At 35.3% G+C, this 24768-nt stretch overlaps 1 long non-coding RNA gene across 1 annotated transcript in view; it reads right to left on the bottom strand.

The window, feature by feature from the left end:
• LOC128589173 (uncharacterized) overlaps positions 1–24768 on the bottom strand; it is a 145416-nt gene that overhangs the window by 30538 nt on the left and 90110 nt on the right. The window contains exon 2 of the long non-coding RNA XR_008380862.1: positions 1405–1617. This is a non-coding gene — a long non-coding RNA (uncharacterized LOC128589173). The remainder of the gene's footprint in view (positions 1–1404; positions 1618–24768) is intronic.

Below are 24768 nucleotides of genomic sequence, written 5' to 3'. Positions count from 1 at the left end.
TTGAACTGATCCGAAATTTAAAACTATGCAAAAGACTCTATCAAATAAGAAGTTGATGACTAGAAAATGTGGTTGTTAAATGTCGTATTACTGTCTTCCTATGCTCTTCTATCTTCTGGAGGAAGTTTTATAGCCCTGCTTCACTTGTAAAACAATTTAATAGAATAATTATAAATGTGCCAATCTTTACATAAAGAATTTTAGGTTACTTTACAAAAAGTTGAAGAAATCCTCAAGAACTTTGGTGGCAAAAATACAATAAAAAGTTATAAAAGATTGCTAAAATATGTTGCTCCAAATAGCTTGACATTACATGTTTCATTGAAATTTTGCTGCTAATTCTTTATGAATTCAAATTAAATGAATTTTTTTATGCAAGAAAATAACCCACAGCTGTCTTCATGTTCTGCCATGAAGCTGTCATTGAAAGGTTACTGGTATCTTTCTATTTTATTTCAGTACATGGCCAGTGATACAACTGTGCATTCAGTCACATTTAATTTCTGATGAACGTTTTACTCCTTCAAATAATGATATTTCTCAGAAATTTATAGGGATATGTAGAAGGATATCTGTGTAAAAGTAATTAATATAAATTAAAGAGTATATGTCAAGTAACTAATTTGTCTTAAAGCTATAGTACATTCTTAGTGTCCAAAGTGTTGAATCTTTCTGAACATCTGAAGTTAGTTATATTGTAGGCACCTGAAAAATAAGTCAATTGTGGATGTTATTTTCCTGAAAACTACAGGTATTTTGGAAAAAATACAAATACATTATTAATCCCTTAAAGTGATGTCTTTTTAAATAAAGAAATTATATACACTACTTATTATACCATATTCACATATGTAAGGCTATAATTATTATATGCAGTTAATATGATATTTTACATATTTTAACATTTTCAAGCTTAAAAAAGTTTAATTGAAAATTTTAATTGTATTAATTATATTTTTAAAGTATAATTTTAATGTAATGAACCTACTGGTTCAATAATTAAAAACTCATGGCCAATCTTATTTCTTCTATAATCACACAGCTTTCCCCTAACCTCACTTCCTCGCACACGCTGTATTATTTTGAAGCAAATTCCATACATCATAGAACTTTCTCCATAAAAGAAAAGCTATTCATATGTCAACATGAATATTTAAAATATAAAAACACATTTATCAGTGTTAGTAGTACACATTTATTATTTCAGAGTGTTTTAATAGTACACTGATTATCACGTGTATAATATAAATGATTTCTTACAATATTAGATATTCATTAATTGTTTAAATACAAGATATGATAAAAGTTTTAATTAAATGTTTTTTTAATTTCAATCAAAATCCAAATTAAAAAATTGAATTTAATCAACATAAATTTCTTTTTATCTTATATTTTGTTCCTTACCCAATCACAGAAGCTGTTTCGAAAACTTCCAAGCAATAGACAGAATTAAGACTGAAGTAGCAAATTTTAAGATAAATTGAATCTTCCCAGCCATGAGCATGGTATGTTTTTCCATTTGTTGACATCTTCAGCTATTTCTTTTCTCAGCATATCAGAGAATTTTCAAGTCCTTTGTTAGGTACACTCCTAGATATTTCATCTTCTTCGGCACCACTGTAAAGGGAATAGAGTCCTTGATTTTTTTCAGCTTGACTATTGTTGGTATATATAAATGCTACTGATTTGTGAGTATTGATTTTGTATCCTGAGATGCTGCTGTATTCCTTGATCAATTCTAAGAGTTTTGTAGTTGAGTCCCTGGGGTTTTCCAGGTATTCAATCATATCATCTGCAAAAAGTGAAAGTTTGATCTCCTCTGACCTCATATAGATACCCTTGATCGCCTTCTCTTGCCTGATCGCAATGGCTAAGACTAGCATTACAATGTTTAAAAGTAGTGCAGACAGTGTGCATCCTTGCCTGGTTCCTAATCTGAGTGGAAATGTGTCAATTTTACTAAGCCTTCAAATGTCTTTGGAGAAAACTCAGGGATCTAAAAGTAGACCTGCTGTTTGATCCTGCAATTCCTCTACTAGGCATGTGTCCAAAAGACTAAAAGTCACTTTGCAACAAAGACATTTGTACCAGACTGTTCTTTGCAGCTCAATTCATAATAGCCAAGTCATGGAAGAAGCCCAAGAGCCCATCGACCCATGAATAGATCAATAAATTGTGTTATATGTACACCCTGGAATACTATGCAGCCCTAAAAAAGATGGAGATTTTTACCTCTTTTATGTTTACATGGAGGAGCTGGAAAATATTCTTCTTAGTAAAGAGTCTCAAGAATGGAAGAAAAAGTATCCAATGTACTCAATACTTTTATGAAACCAATTTATAATTACTCACACTGTCTTATGAAAGATAGATCACAACTATAGCCCAGGATGAAGGAAAGAAGTAGAGTGGGATGGGAGGGGAGGGGGGCGGTTTGACAGGGGGAGGGTAAATGGTGGGCTCACACCTATGAAGCCTATTGTAAGGGTACATGTTAAATCTACCAAGTACAGAACATAAATGGCTTAACAGTGTGGTAGCAAAGAAGTGAAAGCTATATTAATTAGTTTGATGTAACCATTCTAAAATGTATAAAAAAGCAACACATTGTACCCCACAAAGGCATAAATGTATTCATGATCTATGTGTATATGACTTAATAAAAGGAATAAAAAGGATAAATTGAATTATTGCAACATAAAACAAATTCAAAAATTATTAAATAGAAGAACATGGATTGATTACTTTTTATAAATTGAATGCATCTATAAAACCACTGTTCTGATCAAGAATTACAGAGTTACCCCATCCCCATAGGCCTGCTCTTATCTCTCATGAAAACAGCTCTTTTTCATCTCTCTGCGTATTTCTAATGCCATAGTTGTGTATCCCCATATTTTATTTTTAAATTTATGTTCATAGCATCAGACAGTAATAATTATTTTGGGACTAGGTTATTTTACTCAGAACTAGGCTCATGAGATTAGTTCATGTTGATGAGCACAGTAGTTGCTCACTACCCCTTCTAAATAGTATTTCACCAAACAAGTATAACAATTTGTCTATTTATTTATAATTTTAATGTGAATGGACCTTTAAGTCATCTCTGAGATTTGGCTACTATAAACATGCTCAGTAAGAAAAAATTTTGATAATATCTTATGTTGAAATATTTTCATAATTACGATGGCTATATTCCTAGAAGTAACAATACTAGGCCATACAGTCCTTGCATTTTCAACTTTAGTTAACATGCTCAAACATTTTCCAGTAATCAAATGGATTTTTGTTACTACTACCCTGTTTCCCTGAAAATAAGACAGTGTCTTATTTTAAGGTGTGCTCCCAAAGATGCGCTAGGTCTTATTTTCAGGGGACGTCTTATCTTTCCTGTAAGTAGGTCTTATTTTCGGAGGATGTCTTATTTTTGGGGAAACAGGTAGCAGTAGTATATTGAGAATCCAAAAAATGCACATTCTTGCCAAAACAGGGTATTATCAGCCTTCTTTTACCCAAGTTTAAGTGTCTGTAATGTTATCCCATTTTGGCTTATTTTGAATTTTTCTATGAGTATTAAAGTTATAGCATTATTTTTAACGTATGTTTCCCTGTGGGAAACCACTAGCATCTTGACATTGTTCAGGTTCCATTTTAGGCAGAAATATTTCATTGGTAGAGCCATGTATTTCCACAAGGTGGCGCATAACATCTATATACTTCGTTTTGTGGTGTTGATGAACTTTTGTACTCAATGCCTGGATTCGTTACTTTATTAATTACTGTCAAAGTGGTAATATTCAGAATCACTTATACTTGTCTTCTAATCAAAGTATTTGGTTAGAGAAACTTACAATTTCCTTCATAATTATTTGGTCTCACTTAGAAATTGGAGATTGAGGGCGGTGCCTGTGGCCCAGTGGGTAGGGTGCTGCCCCATATATCTAGGGTGCTGGGTTCAAACCCAGCCCCGGCCAAAACTGCAGCAAAAAAATAGCCGGGTGTTGTGGCTGATGCCTGTAGTCCCAGCTACTTGGGAGGCTGAGGTAAGAGAATCGCCTAAGCCCAAGAGCTGGAGGTTGCTGTGAGCTATGACGCCACAACATTCTACTGAGGGTGATAAAGTGAGACTCTGTCTCTACAAAAAAAAAAAAAAGAAAAGAAAAAAATTGGAGATTAAAAAATATGCCTTTTGTTTACTACTTCTCAGAGCAGTAAGATACTAAGCCTTCAAATAAGAAGCTGCCTTGGATCTCGACTTCTATGTTTTTTTGTCTTTATCTCCATAAGACTAAATATAGTATATTACAAAGGTAGGCAACTAATGAATATTGATATATTTGACATCTGGTCACTGAAGTCATTATTTTTAGGAATGTGCAAGTATCCTATAGATGACTTATAAGAAACTTTTAAACTTGGAATTTAGGTTACTCTTCCATGTGTCTACCAGTCTGTGTTATCTGGATGGCTTTCTACGTGACAAGCTATTCCTCACTGCATAAAACTCCATTACAAATTCGGAATCAATCATCAGCCCCTATCCCCAAAACCTTTCCTTTTATTTACAAACCACAATCTGATATTACAAGTGCTCATTATGAAGGGTTTAGTCATTGATTTTATGCTTTTCACTGAGCAGTGCTGGGAATTGCTCATTTATTGTGCACTTTTTTTTTTTTGAGACAGCCTCAAGCTGTGCCCTGGGTAGAGTGCTGTGGCATCACAGCTCATAGCAACCTCAAACTCCTGGCTTAAGCGATTCTCTTGCCTCAGCCTCTCTGGTAGCTGGGACTACAGGTGCCTGTCACAATACCAGGCTATTTTTTTTGTTGCAGTTGTCATCGTTGTTTGGCAGGCCCAGGCTGGATTAGAACCCACCAGCTCTGGTATACGTGGCTGGCGCCTTAGCCGCTTGAGCTACAGGCACCGAGCCTATTGGGTGCTATTTGAGAGAAAATATGTCTTAGTCTCATGCTTATATTTTTGAAACAAATTTCGTACTGGTATTTGAGTTATTTTACTTAAAATTTGTCCATTTTGTCATGCTGATAACTTTTTATATTGTCAAGGTAAATATAATTTTTCTCTGCATTATTCTAAATGAAAATCACTTAAAATATTTGTGTGTGTGTGTGTGTGTGTGTGTGTGTGTGTGTGTGTGTGTGTGTGTATGCATAGCGTTATGGTAAAAGTCAAGGAGGCAGAGAAAAAATGGACCCCCTTCTCCAAAATGTCCGTGTCTCATTCCCTGAAACCTGTGAACCTGTTACCTTTAATGGCAAAAAACACTCTGCAGATGTGATGAAGGGTATAGCCGTTGAGATTGTGAGAGTATTCTGGATCGCCCAGATGAATCTGGCTAATCTCATGTATTCTTCAAAGTGCAATATCTTTACATCTTTACATATGGGTGGGAGTGATGAGGCAGATCATTAAAGAGATGTAGTTTGACAAGGATAGGACACATCCTTGTTACCTTTAAAAATAGAGGCAAAACTTACTAAAAGCAGAATACAAATGCCTACCTACAGTAACTAAGAAAATGCCATCAAGGCTACGTTGAATAGTTTGATGAGAATATTTCAGATTGTATAGGAAACCAGCACATTGTACCCCTTGATTGCACTAATGTACACAGCTATGATTTAACAATAAAAATAAATTAATTAATAAAAAAAATAAAGGAAGATGGGCATAGTCATAGCGTGCAGCTGCCCTAGAATATGAGAATGATCCTGGGTTTTTGTCCAATGAGATCTGTCCTGGACTCTGATTTACAGAGCTATAATATATTTCAACAAATTTGTTTTGTTTTAAGTAACTAAGTTTGTGGTGATTTGTTAGGGAAGTAATAGGAAGCTAATATGGTTGATCTTATTCTTCCTAATTTAAATTTGTGATATTTTTTTGTTTTGATTTAATTTAATTTTATATATAGCTGCATGGTTATAATATAAAATTTATGAGATATTCACAGAGAAGTATAGTTTCTCTCTTTCCCATCTAATCTTTCTCTTCTTTTCCATTTATATCCTTAAAGGTACATATTTTAGCTTCCCAGAGTCAAGTTTACTTAAGCAAATACACACCAACACACCTCATGTTAAGATCCAAGTAGCTTTCACTTTTTGAATATTTTAGCAAAAATACTCAAATATGATATTTTTGTGTACTGCTTTATAAATGTTAATTGAGTAGATTCACATAACCACTTCCTCAGTTAACTCAGAAAGATGGCACCACTCCCGAATCTCCCTATGCCATTCACTTTGTAAGAGGAGCCACATCCTCCCTCCATTTGTAACCAGGGTCACCACGGAACTGTTTCCCCTGAAGACAGCTCGGACGTTTTTGTGAGTGGAATGACCACTTTCACTCCTTTGAGATTTAGCTAAATTGTTGCGTATTAATAGTTTATTCCTTACTGAGAAGTTATATTCTACTGTGTTGATATTTTTTATTTTTTTTTGTTTATAAATCATAGCTGTGTATATTGATATGATCATGGGCATCATTCACTAGCTTCACAGACCGTTTACCAAGTTTCACATATACCCTTGTAAGATGCACCGCTGGTGTAATCCCACCGATCTCCTTCCCTCTACCCACTTCCCCCCTCCCTCCCCTCCCTTTCTCCCTTCCCCCTATTCTTAGGTTGTAACTGGGTTATAGCTTTCATGTGAAAGCCCCAAATTAGTTTCCTAGTAGGGCTGAGTACATTGGGTACTTTTTCTTCCATTCTTGAGATACTTTACTAAGAAGAATATGTTCCAGCTCCATCCATGTAAACATGAAAGAGGTAAAGTCTCCATCTTTCTTTAAGGCTGCATAATATTCCATGGTGTACATGTACCACAGTTCATTAATCCATTTGTGGATCGATGGGCACTTGGGCTTCTTCCATGACTTAGCAATTACGAATTGGGCTGCAATAAACATTCTGGTACAAATATCTTCGTTATGATGTGATTTTTGGTTTTCTGGGTATATGCCCAATAGAGGGATTACAGGATTGAATGGCACATCTATTTTTAGATCTCTAAGTGTTCTCCATATCTCCTTCCAAAAGGAATGTATTAATTTGCATTCCCACCAGCAGTGCAAAAGTGTTCCCTTTTCTCCATCTCTGGTCTTGGGATTTTGTGATATAGGCTAGTCTCACTGGAGTTAGATGGTATCTCAAAGTAGTTTTGATTTGCATTTCTCTGATGATTAAAGATGATGAGCATTTTTTCATATGTCTGAAGGCTGTGGGCCTGTCTTCTTCAGAGAAGTTTCTCTTCAAATCCCTTGCCCAGCCTGCAATGGGATCCCTTGTTCTATTCTTGCTAATGCGTTTGAGTTCTCTGTGGATTCTGGTTATTAAACCTTTGTCGGAGACATAACCTGCAAATATCTTCTCCCATTCTGAGGGCTGTTTGCTTGCTTTACTTACTGTGTTCTTGGCTGTGCAGAAGCTTTTAAGTTTGATCAAGTCCCAGTAGTATTTTTGAAGCTGCCTCAATTGCCCGGGGGGTCCTCATAAAATACTCACCCAGACCGATTTCTTCAAGGGTTTTCCCTGCACTCTCCTCCAGCATTTTTATAGTTTCATGTCTTAAGTTTAAATCTTTGATCCAGTGAGAGTCTATCTTAGTTAATGGTGAAAGGTGTGGGTCCAGTTTCAGTCTTCTACAGGTTGCCAGCCAGTTCACCCAGCACCATTTGTTAAATAGGGAATCTTTTCCCCACTGAATGTTTTTAATTGCCTTGTCAAAGATTAAATAACGGTAAGTAGCTGGATCCGTCTCTTGGTTCTCTATTCTATTCCAGACATCTACTTCTCTGTTTTTGTGCCAATACCATGTTGTTTTGATCACTATTGATTTGTAGTATAGTCTGAGGACTGGTAGTGTAATTCCTCCTGCTTTGTTTTTATTTCTGAGTAATGTCTTGGCTATTCGAGGTTTTTCCTGATTCCATATAAAACGAAGTATTTTTTTTTTCAAGATCTTTGCAGAACTTACTTGTTCATATGCTTGTTGATGTTTGAGCTACTTCTAGTTTTTGTCTTTTGCAAATAAGGCTACTATGAGCATGTGAGTACAGGTCATGGTAAAGCAGTGTCTTTTCTCTTGGGTAAATGCTTCAGAGCAAAATGGCAAAATCACATAGTAGGAGTATATTTAACTTTTTAAGAACTTGTCAAATTGTTCTCCAAAGTGGATGTACCAATTTACATTCTCAACAATATTGGAGGAGAATTTCTGTCTTTTCACAGTCGCATAAAGAGTAGATATGGCTAGTGGTGTTAATTTTAGTCATTTTTAATATGTATATATTCATATTTCTCAATGGATTAGGATGTATTAAATTAATGACTAATTATAATAAGCATAATTTCTTGTGTTAATTTTTAATTTCTATATCTTCTTGAAATGTCTCTTCAAATATTTTGCACATTTTTATTTTCTTTTGTTTTACTATGAATGAATTTAGAAAGACTTCTGTGTGTTTTGGATAAAAATTCTTTATCTTGCTTCTAGTTGGCAAACATTTTCTTTCAGTAATGTTTGTCTTTTCATTCTGTAAGAGTGCCATTTGAAGAGCAAGGAGTTTTTAGTTTTTATAAAAAAATCAATATATTAATTTGTTCTTTTATAGATTATGCCTTTGATGTTCTATCTAAAAAAAAAAAAATTACTCAAGCTCTCAAAAATTTGCCCCTATGTTTTATGTTTTGTTATCTTATTTTATTTATTATTTCATTATTAAATCATAGCTGTGTACATTAATGTGATCATGGGGCACCATACACTGGTTTCATAGACCGTTCGACACATTTTCATCACTCTGGTTAACATAGCCTTCCTGGCATTTTCTTAGTTATTGTGCTAAGACATTTACATTCCACATTTACTAAGTTTCACATATACCCTTGCAAGATGCACTGCAGATGTTATCCTACCAATCCCCCTCCCTCTGCCTACCTGTCCCCTTCCTCCCCTCCCTTCCCCCTTCCCCCTACTCTTAGGTTGTAACTGGGTTATAGCTTTCATGTGAAAGCCATAAATTAGTTTCATAGTAGGGCTGAGTACATTGGATACTTTTTCTTCCATTCTTGAGATACTTTACTAAGAAGAATATGTTCCAGCTCCATCCATGTAAACATGAAAGAGGTAAAGTCTCCATCTTTCTTTAAGGCTGCATAATAGTCCATGGTGTACATATACCACAATTTATTAATTCATTCGTGTATTGATGGACACTTGGGCTTTTTCCATGACTTAGCAATTATGAATAGGGCTGCAATAAACATTCTGGTACAAATATCTTTGTTATGATGTGATTTTTGGTCTTCTGGGTATATGCCTAGTAGAGGAATTATAGGATTAAATGGCAGATCTATTTTTAGATCTCTAAGTGTTCTCCATACATCTTTCCAAAAGGAATGTATTAATTTACGTTCCCCCAGCAGTGTAGAAGTGTTCCCTTTTCTCCACATCCATGCCAACATCTCTGGTCTTGGGATTTTGTGATATAGGCTAATCTTACTGGAGTTAGATGATATCTCAAAGTAGTTTTGATTTGCATTTCTCTGATGATTAAAGATGATGAGCATTTCTTAATATGTCTGTAGGCCGTACGCCTGTCTTCTACAGAGAAGTTTCTCTTCAAGTCCCTTGCCCAGCCTGCGATGGGATCACTTGTTCTTTTCTTGCTTATACGTTTGAGTTCCCTGTGGATTCTGGTTATTAAACCTTTGTCGGAGACATAACATGAGAATATCTTCTCCTATTCTGAGGGCTGTTTGCTTGCTTTTCTTACTGTGTTCTTGGCTGTGCAGAAGCTTTTAAGTTTGATAAGGTCCCAGTAGTGTACTTTTGAAGCTGCTTCAATTGCCCTGGGGGTCCTCCTCAATAAATACTATACTCGCTCAGACCGATTTCTTCAAGGGTTTTCCCTGCACTCTCTTCTAGTATTTTTATAGTTTCATGTCTTAAGTTTAAATCTTTGATCCAGTGAGAGTCTATCTTAGTAAATGGTGAAAGGTGTGGGTCCAGTTTCAGTCTTCTACAGGTTGCCAGCCAGTTCACCCAGCAGCACTTGTTAAATAGGGAATCTTTTCCCCACAGAATGTTTTTAATTGGCTTGTCAAAGATTAAATAACGGTAAGTAACTGGATTCATCTCTTGGTTCTCTATTCTGTTCCCGACATCTACTTATCTGTTTTTTTGTGCCACTACCATGCTTTTTTGATCACTATTGATTTGTAGTAAAGTCTGAGGTCTAGTAGCGTGATTCCTCCTGTTTTGTTTTTATTTCTGAGTAATGTCTTGGCTATTCGAGGTTTTTTTCTAATTCTATATAAAATGAAGTATGGTTTTTTCAAGATCTTTAAAGTATGACAGTGGACCTTTAATAGGGATAGCATTAAGATTATATATTGCTTTGGGAAGTATGGACATATTAACAGAGTTGATTCTTCGCAGCCATGAACATGGTATGTTTTTCCATTTGTTGACATTTTCAGCTATGTCTTTTCTTGGAGTTTCATAGTTCTCTTTATAGAAATCTTTCAAGGCCTTTGTTAGATAAAATCCCAAATATTTCATCTTCTTTGGAACTACTGTGAATGGGATAGAGTCCTTAACTGTTTTTTCAACTTGACTATTGTTGGTATATATAAAGGCTACCGATTTATGAATGTTGATTTTGTAACCTGAGACGCTGCTGTATTCCTTGATCACTTCTAAGAGTTTTGTTGTCAAATCCCTGTTTTCCAGATATACAATCATATCATCTGTGAAGAGCGAAAGTTTGATCTCTTCTTATCCTATATGGATACCCTTGATCACCTTTTCTTCCCTAATTGCAATAGCTAAAACTACCATTACAATATTAAAGAGCAGTGGAGACAATGGACAGCCTTGTCTGGTTCCTGATGTGAGTGGAAATGATTTCAATTTAACTCCATTCAATACGATATTGGCTGTGGGTTTGCTGTAGATAGCCTCTATCAGTTTAAGAAATGTCCCTTCTATACCAATTTTCTTAAGTGTTCTGATCATGAAGGGATGCTGTATAATATCAAAAGCTTTTTCTGCATCGATTGAGAGAATCATATGGTCTTTGTTTTTTAACTTGTTTATGTGCTGAATTATATTTGTAGATTTATGGATATTGAACCAGCCTTGGGACCCTGGGATAAAACTGACTTGGTCATGATGTATAATTTGTTTGATGTGTTGCTGGATCTGTTTGTTAGGATCTTGTTGAATATTTTTGCATCTATATTCATTAGTGACAGTGGTCTATAATTTTCTTTTCCTATAGGGTCTTTTCCTGGTTTGGGGATCAGGGTGATATTTGCTTCATAGAATGTGTTGGGTAGTCTTCCTTCTTTTTCTACCTTTTGGAACAGGTTGAGTAATATAGGTACTAATTCCTCTTTAAAGGTTTGGTAGAATTCTGATGTGAAACCATCTAGTCCCGGGCTTTTCTTTTTATGGAGGTTTTTTATGGTTGATGCTATTTCAGAACTTGATATGGGCCTGTTCAACAATTCCACTTGTTTCTGGCTAAGTCTTGGAAGGTGGCGTGCTTCCAAATATTGGTCAATTTCCTTCAGATTTTCATATTTCTGAGAGTAAAGTTTCTTGTAATATTCATTAAGGATTTTTTGAATTTCTGAGGAGTCTGTTGTTATTTTGTCTTTGTCGTTTCTGATTGATGAGATTAGAAATTTTACTCTTTTCAACAAAACTGAATATACATACTTCTCATCAGCCCACGGAGCATACTCCAAAATCAACCACATCTTAAGTCACAAGTCTAACCTCAGTATATCTAAAGGAATAGAAATTATTCATTGCATCTTCTCAGACCACCATGGAATAAAAGTTGAGCTCAGTAACAACAGGAATCTGCATACTCATACAAAAACATGGAAGTTAAACAACCTTATGCTGAATGACAGCTGGGTCAGAGGTGAGATTAAGAAGGAAATTGCCAAATTCTTGGAACAAAATGACAATGAAGACACAAATTATCAGAACCTATGGGATACCACAAAGGCAGTCCTAAGAGGGAAATTTATAGCACTCAAGCCTTCCTCAAGAGAATGGAAAGAGAGGAAGTTAACAACTTAATGGGACATCTCAAGCAACTGGAAAAGGAAGAACATTCCAACCCCAAACCCAGTAGAAGAAAAGAAATAACCAAAATTAGAGCAAAATTAAATGAAATTGAAAACAAAAAAATAATATAACAGATCAATAAATTAAAAAGTTGGTTTTTTTGAAAAGGTCAATATTATTATTTTTTGTTGTTGCTGGGGATTCATTGAGGGTACAATAAGCCAGGTTACACTGATTGCATTTGTTAGGTAAAGTCCCTCTTACAATCGTGTCTTGCCCCAAAAGGTGTGGTATACAGCAAGGCCCTACCCCATCCCTCCCTCCCTCTCTCTGCTCTTCCTTTCCCCACCCCTCTCTCCTTCTTTCTCTCTCTTCTCTCCCCTTCCCCCACCCCCACCTTGACCTTAATTGTTAATGGTCCTCATTTCAAAATTGAGTACATAGGATTCATGCTTCTCCATTCTTGTGATGCTTTACTAACAATAATGTCTTCCACTTCCATCCAGGTTAATACGAAGGATGTAAAGTCTCCATTTTTCTTAATGTCTGAATAGTATTCCATGGTATAAATATACCACAGCTTGTTAATCCATTCCTGGGTTGGTGGGCATTTAGGCTGTTTCCACATTTTGGCGATTGTAAATTGAGGTGCAAGAAACAGTCTAGTACAAGTGTCCTTATGATAAAAGGATTTTTTCCCTTCTGGGTAGATGCCCAGTAATGGGATTGCAGGATCAAATGGGAGATCTAGCTTGAGTGCTTTGAGATTTCTCCACACTTCTTTCCAGAGAGGTTGTACTAGTTTGCAGTCCCACCAGCAGTGTAAAAGTGTTCCCTTCTCTCCACATCCACGCCAGCATCTGCAGTTTTGAGATTTTGTGATGTGGGCCATTCTCGTTGGGGTTAGATGGTATCTCAGGGTTGTTTTGATTTGCATTTCTCTAATAGATAGGGATGATGAACATTTTTTCATATGTTTGTTAGCCATTCATCTGTCTTCTTAGAGAAGGTTCTATTCATGTCTCTTACCCATTGATATATGGGATTGTTGGCTTTTTTCATGTGGATTAATTTGAGTTCTCTATAGGTCCTAGTCATCAAGATTTTGTCTGATTGAAAATATGCAAATATCCTTTCCCATTGTGTAGGTTGTCTATTTGCTTTGGTGTTGTCTTCTTAGGCGTACAGAAGCTTTTCAGTTTACTGAAGTCCCATTTCAGTAAACTGAAAAGCAGTTGTTGTTGCAATTGCCATGGCAGTCTTCTTCATGAAGTCTTTCCCCAGGCCAATATCTTCCAGTGTTGTTCCTATGCATTCTTTGAGGATTTTTATTGTTTCATGCCTTAAATTTAAGTCCTTTATCCAGCTTGAATCAATTTTTGTGAGTGGGGAAAGGTGTGGGTCCAGTATGTCTATACTTTCCAAAGCAATCTCCCTATTCAATGCCATTCCTATTAAAATACCAACATCGGACATTCAAGATTTGGAAAAAATGATTCTGCATTTTGTATGGAACCAGAAAAAAACACATCTAGCTAAGGCAGTTCTTAGTAACAAAAATAAAGCTGGGGGCATCACCATACCAGATTTTAGGCTGTACTACAAAGCCATAGTGGTCAAGACAGCATGGGATTGGCACAAAAATAGAGACATAGACACTTGGAATCAAATAGAAAACCAGGAAATGAAACTAACATCTTACAACCACCTAATCTTTGATAAACCAAATAAGAACATACCTTGGAAGAAAGACTCCCTATTCAATAAATGGTGTTGGGAGAACTGAATATCCATGAGTTTTGTTATTTTAAATCATGCATTATGTTTCAAGGTATGAAAGGAAGTTTTTTTTTTTTTTACATATGCATATTAAATAGCTCCAACTCCAATTGTTGCAAATATCCTTTCCTTACTGAATTGTGTTTACCCTTTGACAAAAATCAATTTTTTAAATACGTGGAGGTCTATTTCTGGATCTTTCCCTTTTTTGCCTGTCTATATTTTGACAAAACCATGTTTTCTGATTACTGTAACTTTAAATAGGTATTTACAACAGACGGTGTTAAAACGTAACATTTATTGTTTCTTAAAGTCATCTGGACTAATTCTATCAAAAATGTACCTACTAGAATTTTAGTATATATTAAGTTGAATGCATAAATCAATGGATAAAGAAACTACATTTAATTAATACTCACCATTAGCATATGGGGAGAAGTTTTGTAACCTGTAAATAGTGTACACGTCTTCATTTTTATTCTTGTTTGTTTCAAAAGGTTTTTGCCATTTCAGTGTGCAGTTCTTTTGCATCTTTTGTTGGTTTTTAAATTTAGGTGTTATTTCAAATATTAATTTCAATTTGTACTTTTTTGCTAGTAGAAATAGAAATGCAATTGATATTATATAAGGATCTTGTAGCCTGCAACTTTACTGAACTAAAGTGTTACTTTTTATAGTTTTACTTTTCCCAGACAATAGCATCTGTTATTTATTTTTCTTGCTTTATTTTACTAGTTAGAAACTCTCATGACACGTTTAACAGGAGTGGTGAAAGGAGACATTCTTGTCTTGATCTTAAAAAGATAGGATAAAATCTTTCACTACCCATGTAGAATATTAGATGCCTATTTTTCTTGGATGCTTTTTATATAATTGTGAGGGAGTTTATTTCTGTTACTGCTTTACTGGAAGTTTTTATGAGGAGTGCTTATTTTGTCTAATGCTTTTTCTGGATCATTTGAAATGATATTATGTGTTTGCTTTTTATTTCTTTCTTTTTAGTTTCCTATTTTACAAGTGACCTATATTTCAATAATAAGTTCCATTGATCATGATGTGTTATCCAATTGATATACTATGAATTAATTTACTGGAATTTTGATTAAGAAATTTTGCATCTATATTTGTGACAGATATTGACATTGACATTATCTTTTCTTACAGTTCTGGTATAAAAATTAGGCTCACAGAATGAGTGTAAAAGCAATCTTTCCTTTTTAATTTCCTGGCAGAGTTTGTTTAGAGTTGGTGTTATTTCTTTTTAAATATCCTGCAAAGTTGACTAGTAAAGCTTTTCTTTGTGGAAAGGATTTTAATTCTAAATTCAATGATTTAAATAGATTTCGTTTATCTGTTTTTTTGAATGAGTATTGATAAGTTGTGTTTTAAAGGAATTTGTGCATTTCATCTAAGTTATTGAATTTATTGGCATAAAGTAGTTCATAATATTCTCTTATAATCTTTTTAAAGTCAGTAAATTCTCTGGCAGTTTTACTTCTCTATCTCTGATACTAGGATTTTTTTTATTCTTCATCAGTATGGCTAAAAGTGTCTCAATTTTTTGGTGTGTCATCCAAGAAATACTTTTACCATTATTGACTTTCTCTGCAATGTGTATGTTCTTTATTTATTCACTTCCTACTCATTTATTTTCTTTTATTCACTTTCTTTTTTTGTTATTGAATTTTCTTTTCTTTCTCAACTTTTTTTAAGATTAAGACAAAAGTAACTAAATAGAGATTTTTCTTCTTTTCTAATATAAACCATTTATGCAATATGTCTCCTCACACAAGTACTGCTTAAGTGGCATCCCACAAAATTTGATATTCTGTGTTTAAATATTTATTCAGTTCAAAATATTTCTAATATCCTTTTTGACTGGTTCCTTGATCTATGAGTTATTTAGAAGAGTGTTACTTAGAGATTTTTCAGACATCTTTCTGTTCTTCAATTCCAAAGTAATTAAATTGCAATCAGAGAACATACTTTGTGTGATCTGAATGCTTTAGATACGTTAAGACTTGTTTTATAGCTTACAACAGGGGTCAGCAGAATTTTCTGTAAAGCTCCAGATAATAAATATTTTATGCTTTGCAAACTACATATGGTTTCTGTTACAGATTCTTCTTTATAACTATTTAAAATACAAAGAAGCATGCTTAGGTTGAGAGTTGACAAATACAGCTATGCACAGAATTTGACTTCTCTCCCCTGGCCTAAAATATGGTCTACTTTGGTAAATACTTTCTATGTGCAGGTACTTATAATCAATATGCATTCTGCTGTTGCTTGGAATGTTTTATAAATGTCAGTTACTTCATGATGTTTAAACGCTATTTAAATTTTGTATATATTCACTGATGTTCTTGCTGCTGGTTCTATTAATTATTGAAAGAAGCATAGTGAAATCTCTGACTATAACTGTGGATTTGTTTGTTTTCCTTGAAATTACATCAGCTTTTGTTTCAAGTAGTTTGAAGCACTTTTATTTGGTGCGTGAAACTTTACAATCATTGTGTTTTCTGATGGTTTGATCTCTTTCTCATTGTGAAGTAAACCTCTTTATTCGAGATATTCTTTTTCTCCAAAGTTAAAATATCCCATATTAAAGAGCCTACTCTAACTTTTCCATAAAAAGTTATTGACAAATAACCATTGTATTTATAGAATAAAATACAATGTTTTGATATTTGTGTACATTGTAGAATGATTAATAAAGCTAATTAAGAAAACATTAGATATTTACTCTTAGCAATTCTAAAATATATAATGAATTATTATTAACTACAGTTATCAAGGTGTGCAATATGTCCCCAAAACTTCTACTGTTGTCTCACCGAAATGTTGTACCCTTTGGCCCATACTTCCCCTCCCCCTCTGGTAGCCACCATGGTAGTCTCTACTTCTCTGAGACTTCGTTAGATTCCACAGTGGGATCATCCAGTATTTGTCCATTAGACCTGGTGTATTTCACTTAGCATAATGTCCTCCAGGTTCTTTCCTGTTACCATGAATGGCAGAATTTCCTTCTTTTTTAATACCTTATGGCACACTTGAACCTACAGTTAAATTTCCACAGCACACTCTTTTGATCAACTTACGTTGATAAAGAAAAAAACACACAAAAATCAAAAAGAGTGAAAAAAAGAATATATATACACTATGTTTCATACTTCTTTAGAAAATAATTTCATTATCAATTTTAAAAAAATTTTATGGCACACCTAAGATCCACTTGCAGCACACGGTTGAAAATCAATAAATTGAATACTCTAATAATTTGATCTAGCACATTTGTCAGCTTCATAGCTAAATTGCTGTTTTCTCATTTTAGTAGTTGCATCGTGTTCAAAGTATACAGTTTATTTTTTACAATCTATTTTCAAGCGATAGCATTTCGCTTTATGCACAGCATTAAAAAAACATTTCAATGGCCTTTTGTACTTTTTGATTTTTCATCCATTACATTTACATTTTGTAAACTCTACACTTAATTTTGTTTAAATAGTCAATTACCTTTTAAAGGGATTAAGAAAGAAAAATACAATATATTTATGTACAATGATTACTGTTTGGTTCTTTATTTCTTTCTGTAGATTTATACATATTTTTCTGGTGCTTAAAAAATTAACTTTAAAATTTCTAAAAAATATGCATAAAAAGTTAATGAATTGTTTCAGCTTTCTTTTTTTTTTTATTGTTCGGGATTCATTGAGGGTACAATAAGCCAGGTTACACTGATTGCAATTGTTAGGTAAAGTCCCTTTTGCAATCATGTCTTGCCCCCATAAAGTGTGACACACACCAAGGCCACACCCCCCTTCCTCCATCCTTCTTTCTGCTTTCACCCCCATAACCTTAATTGTCATATGTCCTCATATCAAAATTGAGAACATAGGATTCATGCTTCTCCATTCTTGTGATGCTTTACTAACAATAATGTCTTCCACTTCCATCCAGGTTAATACGAAGGATGTAAAGTCTCCATTTTTTTTAATGGCTGAATAGTATTCCATGGACTACATATACCACAGCTTGTTAATCCATTCCTGGGTTGGTGGGCATTTAGGCTGTTTCCACATTTTGGCGATTGTAAATTGAGCTGCAATAAACAGTCTAGTACAAGTGTTCTTGTGATAAAAGGATTTCTTTCCTTCTGGGTAGATGCCCAGTAATGGGATTGCAGGATCAAATGGGAGGTCTAGCTTGAGTGCTTTGAGGTTTCTCCATACTTCCTTCCAGAAAGGTTGTACTAGTTTGCAGTCCCACCAGCAGTGTAGAAGTGTTCCCTTCTCTCCACATCCACGCCAGCATCTGCAGTTTTGAGATTTTGTGATGTGGGCCATTCTCACTGAGGTTAGATGATATCTCAGGGTTGTTTTGATTTGCATTTCTCTAATATATAGAGATGATGAACATTTTTTCATGCGTTTGTTAGCCATTCGTCTGTCGTCTTTAGAGAAAGTTCTATTCATGTCTCTTGCCCATTGATATAAGGGATTGTTGGCTTTTTTCATGTGGATTAATTTGAGTTCTCTATAGATCCTACTTATCAAGGTTTTGTCTGATTGAAATTATGCAAATATCCTTTCCCACTGTGTAGATAGTCCCTTTGCTTTGGTTATTGTCTCCTTAGCTGTACAGAAGCTTTTCAGTTTAATGAAGTCCCATTTGTTTATTTTTGTTGTTGTTGCAATTGCCATGGCAGTCTTCTTCATGAAGTCTTTCCCCAGGCCAATATCTTCCAGTGTTTTTCCTATGCTTTCTTGGAGAATTATTATTGTTTTTGCCTTAAATTTAAGTCCTTTATCCATCATGAATCAATTTTTGTGAGTGGTGAAAGGTGTGGGTCCAGTTTCAGTCTTTTACATGTAGACATCCAGTTCTCCCAACACCATTTATTGAATAGGGAGTCTTTCCCCCAAGGTATGTTCTTGTTTGGTTTATCAAAGATTAGGTGGTTGTAAGATGTTAGTTTCATTTCTTGGTTTTCAATTTGATTCCAAGTGTCTATGTCTCTTTTTTTTGTGCCAGTACCATGCTGTCTTGAACACTAAGGCTTTGTAGTACAGACTAAAATCTGGTAAGCGGATGCCCCAGCTTTATTTTAGTTACAGAGAAACTGCCTTAGCTATACGGGTTTTTTTCTGGTTCCATACAAAACGCAGAATCATTTTTTCCAAATCTTGAAAGTATGATGTTGGTATTTTGATAGGAATGGCATTGAATAGGTAGATTGCTTTGGGAAGTATAGACATTTTAACAACGTTGATTCTTCCCGTCCATGAACATGGTATGTTCTACCATTTGTTAATATCCTCTGCTATTTCCTTTCTGAGGATTTCATAGTTTTCTTTATGGAGGTCCTTCACCTCCTTCTTTAGGTATATTCCTTGGTATTTCATTTTTTTTGAAACTATGGTGAAGGGAGTTGTGTCCTTAATTAGCTTCTCATCTTGACTGTTATTGGTGTATACAAAGGCTACTGACTTGTGGACATGGATTTTATATCCTGAAACATTACCATATTTTTTGATGACTTCTAGGAGTCTTGTGGTTGAGTCTTTGGGGTTCTCTAAGTATAAGATCATGTCGTCAGCAAAGAGGGAGAGTTTGACCTCCTCTGCTCCCATTTGGATTCCCTTTATTTCCTTGTCTTGCCTAATTGTATTGGCAGGAACTTCCAGCACTACGTTGAATAGTAAAGGTCAACCAGAGGACAACCTTGTCTGGTTCCAGTTCTAAGAGGAAAAGCTTTGAGTTTTACTCTGTTCAGTAAAATATTGGCTGTGGGTTTGTCATAGATAGCTTCAATCAGTTTTAGAAATGTGCCACCTATGCTTATACTCTTTAGTGTTCTAATTAGAAAAGGATGCTGGATTTTATCAAATGCTTTTTCTGCATCTATTGAGAGGATCATGTGATCTTTATTTTTGCCTCTGTTAATGTGGTGGATAACATTTATGGACTTGCGTATGTTAAACCAGCCTTGCATTCCTGTGATGAAGCCTACTTGATCATGATGAATGACTTTTTTGATGATGAGCTGTAATCTATTGGCTAGGATTTTCTTGAGGATTTTTGCATCTATATTCATGAGTGAGATTGGTCTGAAATTCTAAGTTTTGTTTGGGTCTTTTCCTGGTTTTGGTATCAGGGTGATGTTTGCTTCATACAATGTGTTGGGGAAGATTCCTTCTTCCTCAATTTTTGGGAACAATTTCTGCAGTACAGGAATAAGCTCTTCTTTGAAGGTTTGATAGAATTCTGTTGTGAAGCCATCTGGACCAGCGCATTTTCTGGTTGGAAGATTTTTTATTGTTTCTTTGATCTCGGTGCTTGAATTTGGTCTGTTCAGGAGCTCTATTTCTTCCTGGCTAAGTCTAGGGAGAGGGTGTGATTCCAAATATTGATCCATTTCTTTCACATTGTCAAATTTCTGGGCATAGAGTTTCTGGTAGTATTCAGAGATGATCTCTTGTATCTCTGTGGGATCAGTTGTTATTTCCCCCTTATCATTTCTGATTGAGGTTACTAGAGATTTTACTTTTCTATTCCTCGTTAGTCTGGCCAATGGTTTATCTATTTTATTTATTTTTTCAAAAAACCAACTCCTTGTTTCATTAATTTTCTGAATGATTCTTTTGTTTTCAATTTCACTGATCTCTGATTTGATTTTGGATATTTCTTTTCTTCTACTGAGTTTAGGCTTAGATTGTTCTTCTTTTTCCAATTCCATAAGATCTCTTGTGAGATTGTTGATGTGCTCTCTTTCTGTTTTTCAAATGTAGGCATCTAAAGCGATGAATTTTCCTCTCAAAACTGCTTTTGCAGTATCCCACAGGTTTTGGTAGCTTGTGTCTTCATTGTTGTTATGCTCAAGGAAGTTAATGATTTCTTGTTTTATTTCTTCCTGCATGCATCTGTTATTCAACAGAAGATTGTTTAATTTCCATGCCTTTGGGTGGGGTCGAGCATTTTTGTTAGAGTTGAGTTCCATTTTTAGTGCCTTATGGTCTGAGAAGATACAAGGTAAAATTTCAATTCTTTTGATACTGTTGGTATTTGTTTTGTGTCCCAGGATATGATCAATTTTGGAGAATGTTCCATGGGGTGATGAGAAGAATGTATATTCTTTATCTTTGGGGTGGAGTGTTCTATATGCGTCTGTCAAGCACAGTTGTTCTAGGGTCTCATTTAAATCTCTTATCTTTGTTTAATTTCTGTTTAGAGGATCTGTCCAGCTCTGTAAGAGGAGTGTTAAAGTCCCCTTTATTATGGTATTATCAGATATCATATTGCTCAGACTGAGTAAGGTCTGTTTCAAGAATCTGGGAGCATTTTAATTGAGTGCATAGATATTTGGAATTGAAATGTCTTCTTGTTGTATTTTTCCCTTGACCAATATAAAGTGACCATCTTTGTCTTTTTTGACTTTAGTTGCTTTAAATCCACATGTATCTGAAAATAAGATTGCAACTCCTCTTTTCTTCTGAATTCCATTTGCCTGAAAGATTGTCTTCCAACCCTTGACTCAGAGCTTTAATTTGTCTTTTGAAGCCAGGTATGTTTCTTGCAGAGAGCAAATGGATGGCTTGTGTTTTTTAATCCAGTCAGCCAATCTATGTCTCCTCTGTGGGGAATTCAAGCCATTAACATTTATTGAGATAATTGATAAGTGTGTTAGCATTCTATTCTTCTCATTTGGTGAGAGTCCATTGCTTAGTTTTATCTTTTGCATCAGTGTGGAAGTTTGGTTGTGTCCTTTAATTTCTGAGTTCTTACTTTGCTGCTGATCCATTGTGGTGGTCAGTGTGCAGGACAGGTTGAAGTATTTCCTGTAGAGCTGGTCTTGTTGTGGTGAATTTCCTTAATGTTTGTATATCTGTAAATGATTTGATTTCTCCATCAATTTTGAAGCTTAGCTTAGCAAGGTACAGAATTCTGGGCTGGAAATTGTTCTGTTTAAGTAGATTAAAGGTAGATGACCATTGTCTTCTTGCTTGGAAAGTTTCATTAGAGAAGTCTGCGGTCACTCTGATGGATATGCCCCTGTAGGTCAACTGGTGCTTACTCCTGGCAGCTTGCAGAATCTTTTCTTTTGTCTTGACTTTGGACAGGTTTATCACAATGTGTCTTGGAGAAGCTTGGTTAGAGTTGAGGCGACCTGGTGTCCGATAGCCCTCTGAAAGCAGTGTGTCAGAATGTTTGGTGGTATTTGGGAAATTTTCTTTTATAATATTCTCTAGTATGGCTTCCATTCCTCTGGGGCATTCTTCTTCCCCTTCTGGAATTCCTATGACTCGTATTTTGGAACGCTTCATAAAGTCCCATAATTCTGACAGTGGACGTTCTGCTTTCTCTCTCTTCTTTTCTGCCTCTTTTACTATCTGAGTTATCTCAAAAACTTTGTCTTCTACCTCTGAAATTCTTTCTTCTGCATGGTCTAACCTGTTGCTGATACTTTCCATTGCATCTTTAAGTTCCCTAATTGACTGTTTAATTTCCTTCAGCTCTGCTATATCCTTTTTTATATTCTTCATATCATTCATCTCTTATTTGATTCTGTTTTTGGATTTCCTTTTGGTTATTTTCCACTTTATTAGCAGTTTCCTTCATTGTTTCCATCATTTCTTTCATTGTTTTCAACATGTGTATTCTAAATTCCCTTTCTGTCATTCCTAACATTTCTTCATAGGTGGAATCCTCTGCAGTAGCTACCTCATGGTCCCTTGGTGGGGTTGTTCTGGACTGGTTCTTCATGTTGCCTGGAGTTTTCTGCTGATTCTTCCTCATGAGTCGTTTCTTTTATCTGTTTCCTTGCCCTAATTTTCCTTTCACTTCCTCATGCTCTTCAAGTTCTCGTGCCTGTGGAAGTTGCGGGCGGGTTTAGACCAATTGAACACACGTGACCACTTGCCGGTTTTCCACTGTTTTAGTCCTCCTCTTGGGCTCCAGAAGTCTCTTGCTGACTCCCTGTATCTTCGCAGGGGTGATGATAGGCAGATCCCACCAGCCAGAGATGCCCGGAGTTGTATCTCCCCAGACTCACGGTGCCCAGATGCAAGAACGCTGTTACTCGGCTGCCATCTTCAAGACGTGTAGCCAGCATTTTGAGAGGTGATTCATCTAAAGAGGAGAGGGTCACATTATTCAATACACGGGAGTTTATCGGAATACGTTTTGCATTTTTCGGGAGCCACAGGGCCCAAAATCTCGCACGAATCGTCCACCGCACAGCCCAGTCCTCAGCAGCGGCCCGGCACCTGTTTCAGCTTTTGTATGTCTGAAGTATCTTTAATTTACTCAATTTTTAAAAATAATATCACTGGGTCTAAGAATATTAGTCAATAGAGTCTTAACATTTCTATTACTGTAAAGATGTTTTACTCTCTATTCACCACCATTTCTGAAAAGAAACCTACTGTTATTCTTATCCTTATTATTCACTATGTACTCTGTCCTGAGCTGATTTTTTTTTTATTATTAAATCATAGTTGTGAACATTAATGCAATCATGGGGCACCATACACTAGTTTTAAAGACCATTTGACATATTTTCATCACACTGGTTAACATAGCCTTCTTGGCATTTTCTTAGTTACTGTGTTAAGACATTTATATTCTACATTTACTAAATTTCACATGTACCCTTGTAAGATGCACTGTAGGTGTAATCCCAACAATCACCCTCCCTCCGCTCATCTCCCCCCTCCCTGACCTCCCTCTCCCTCTTCCCCATATTCTTAGGTTATAACTGGGTTATAGCTTTCAAATGAAAGCCATAAATTAGTTTCATAGTAGGGCTGAGTACATTGGATACTTTTTCTTCCATTCTTGAGATACTTTATTAAGAAGAATATGTTCCAGCTCCATCCACCCACATGACTCACCACTGTCACTGTTGGCAGCTAGCAAGTTGACTGGAGACCCTGGAATTGGCCTGCTTGGATCTGGTAGAATTGGTTCCAGAAGACACAACTCAAGGACCTCCAAGGAGGCACATTCAGCCCATTGTCATCACCACTGTGGAGTGAGAACCAACCCACATCTCATTCCTATCCCCAGCCAAACCTCACAACAGCCTCACCATAACCTCCACTAACAATTACAGCATAAGAAACTGGAGAAATCACAGGATGCCACTGATGCTGGTTACATCTAACAGAGAGCCTTCACTCTGACATGTACCCCAAATAAAATATGAAGGGCCTTACACAACCAACACTATAGATATATCTACAGGCAAAACTCTTCCATAATGAAAACTAATCCTCACAAATGGAAGAGATGACTACACACTGGATGCATATATATCAATGTAAAGATACCATAAATATAAAACAAGAAAACCTAACATCTTCAGAGGACAATAATTCTCCAGCAACAGATTTCAATGAATAAACAAGGTATACCATGGCTGAAAAAGGATTCAAATAATATAAAGAAGTTCAGTGATATATAAAAGAATACATATAAAAAATACAAAGAAATAAGAGTAACAATTCAGAATGTAAATTCAAAATTTTATAAACAGATATTTAAAAAAAGATAAACATAAATCCTGGAAATGAAGAATTCAACAAATGAAATAAATAATATAATTGAGAGCCACAATAGAATAGATCAGTGGTTAGGTCATGACCCACAGGGACTGTGTTCAAGGACCGTGGCAGTAGGAAGGTTGAGAACCACTGAAATAGATGAAATAGAAGAAAGAATTTCAGAATTTAAACACATGTCTTTTAAAATAACCCAGTGAGACCAAAATAAATATATAAAAAAGGATGAAGGAAGCCTTTATGACATATGGCACATCTTAAACCAAACAAATACTCAAATTTGGGGTGTTTTAGAAGAATGGATGGGG

Source organism: Nycticebus coucang, chromosome 1, assembly GCF_027406575.1.
Source record: "Nycticebus coucang isolate mNycCou1 chromosome 1, mNycCou1.pri, whole genome shotgun sequence".
In the NCBI taxonomy this organism is placed as follows: domain Eukaryota; kingdom Metazoa; phylum Chordata; class Mammalia; order Primates; family Lorisidae; genus Nycticebus; species Nycticebus coucang.
This window is presented reverse-complemented; position numbering and strand designations above follow the sequence as displayed.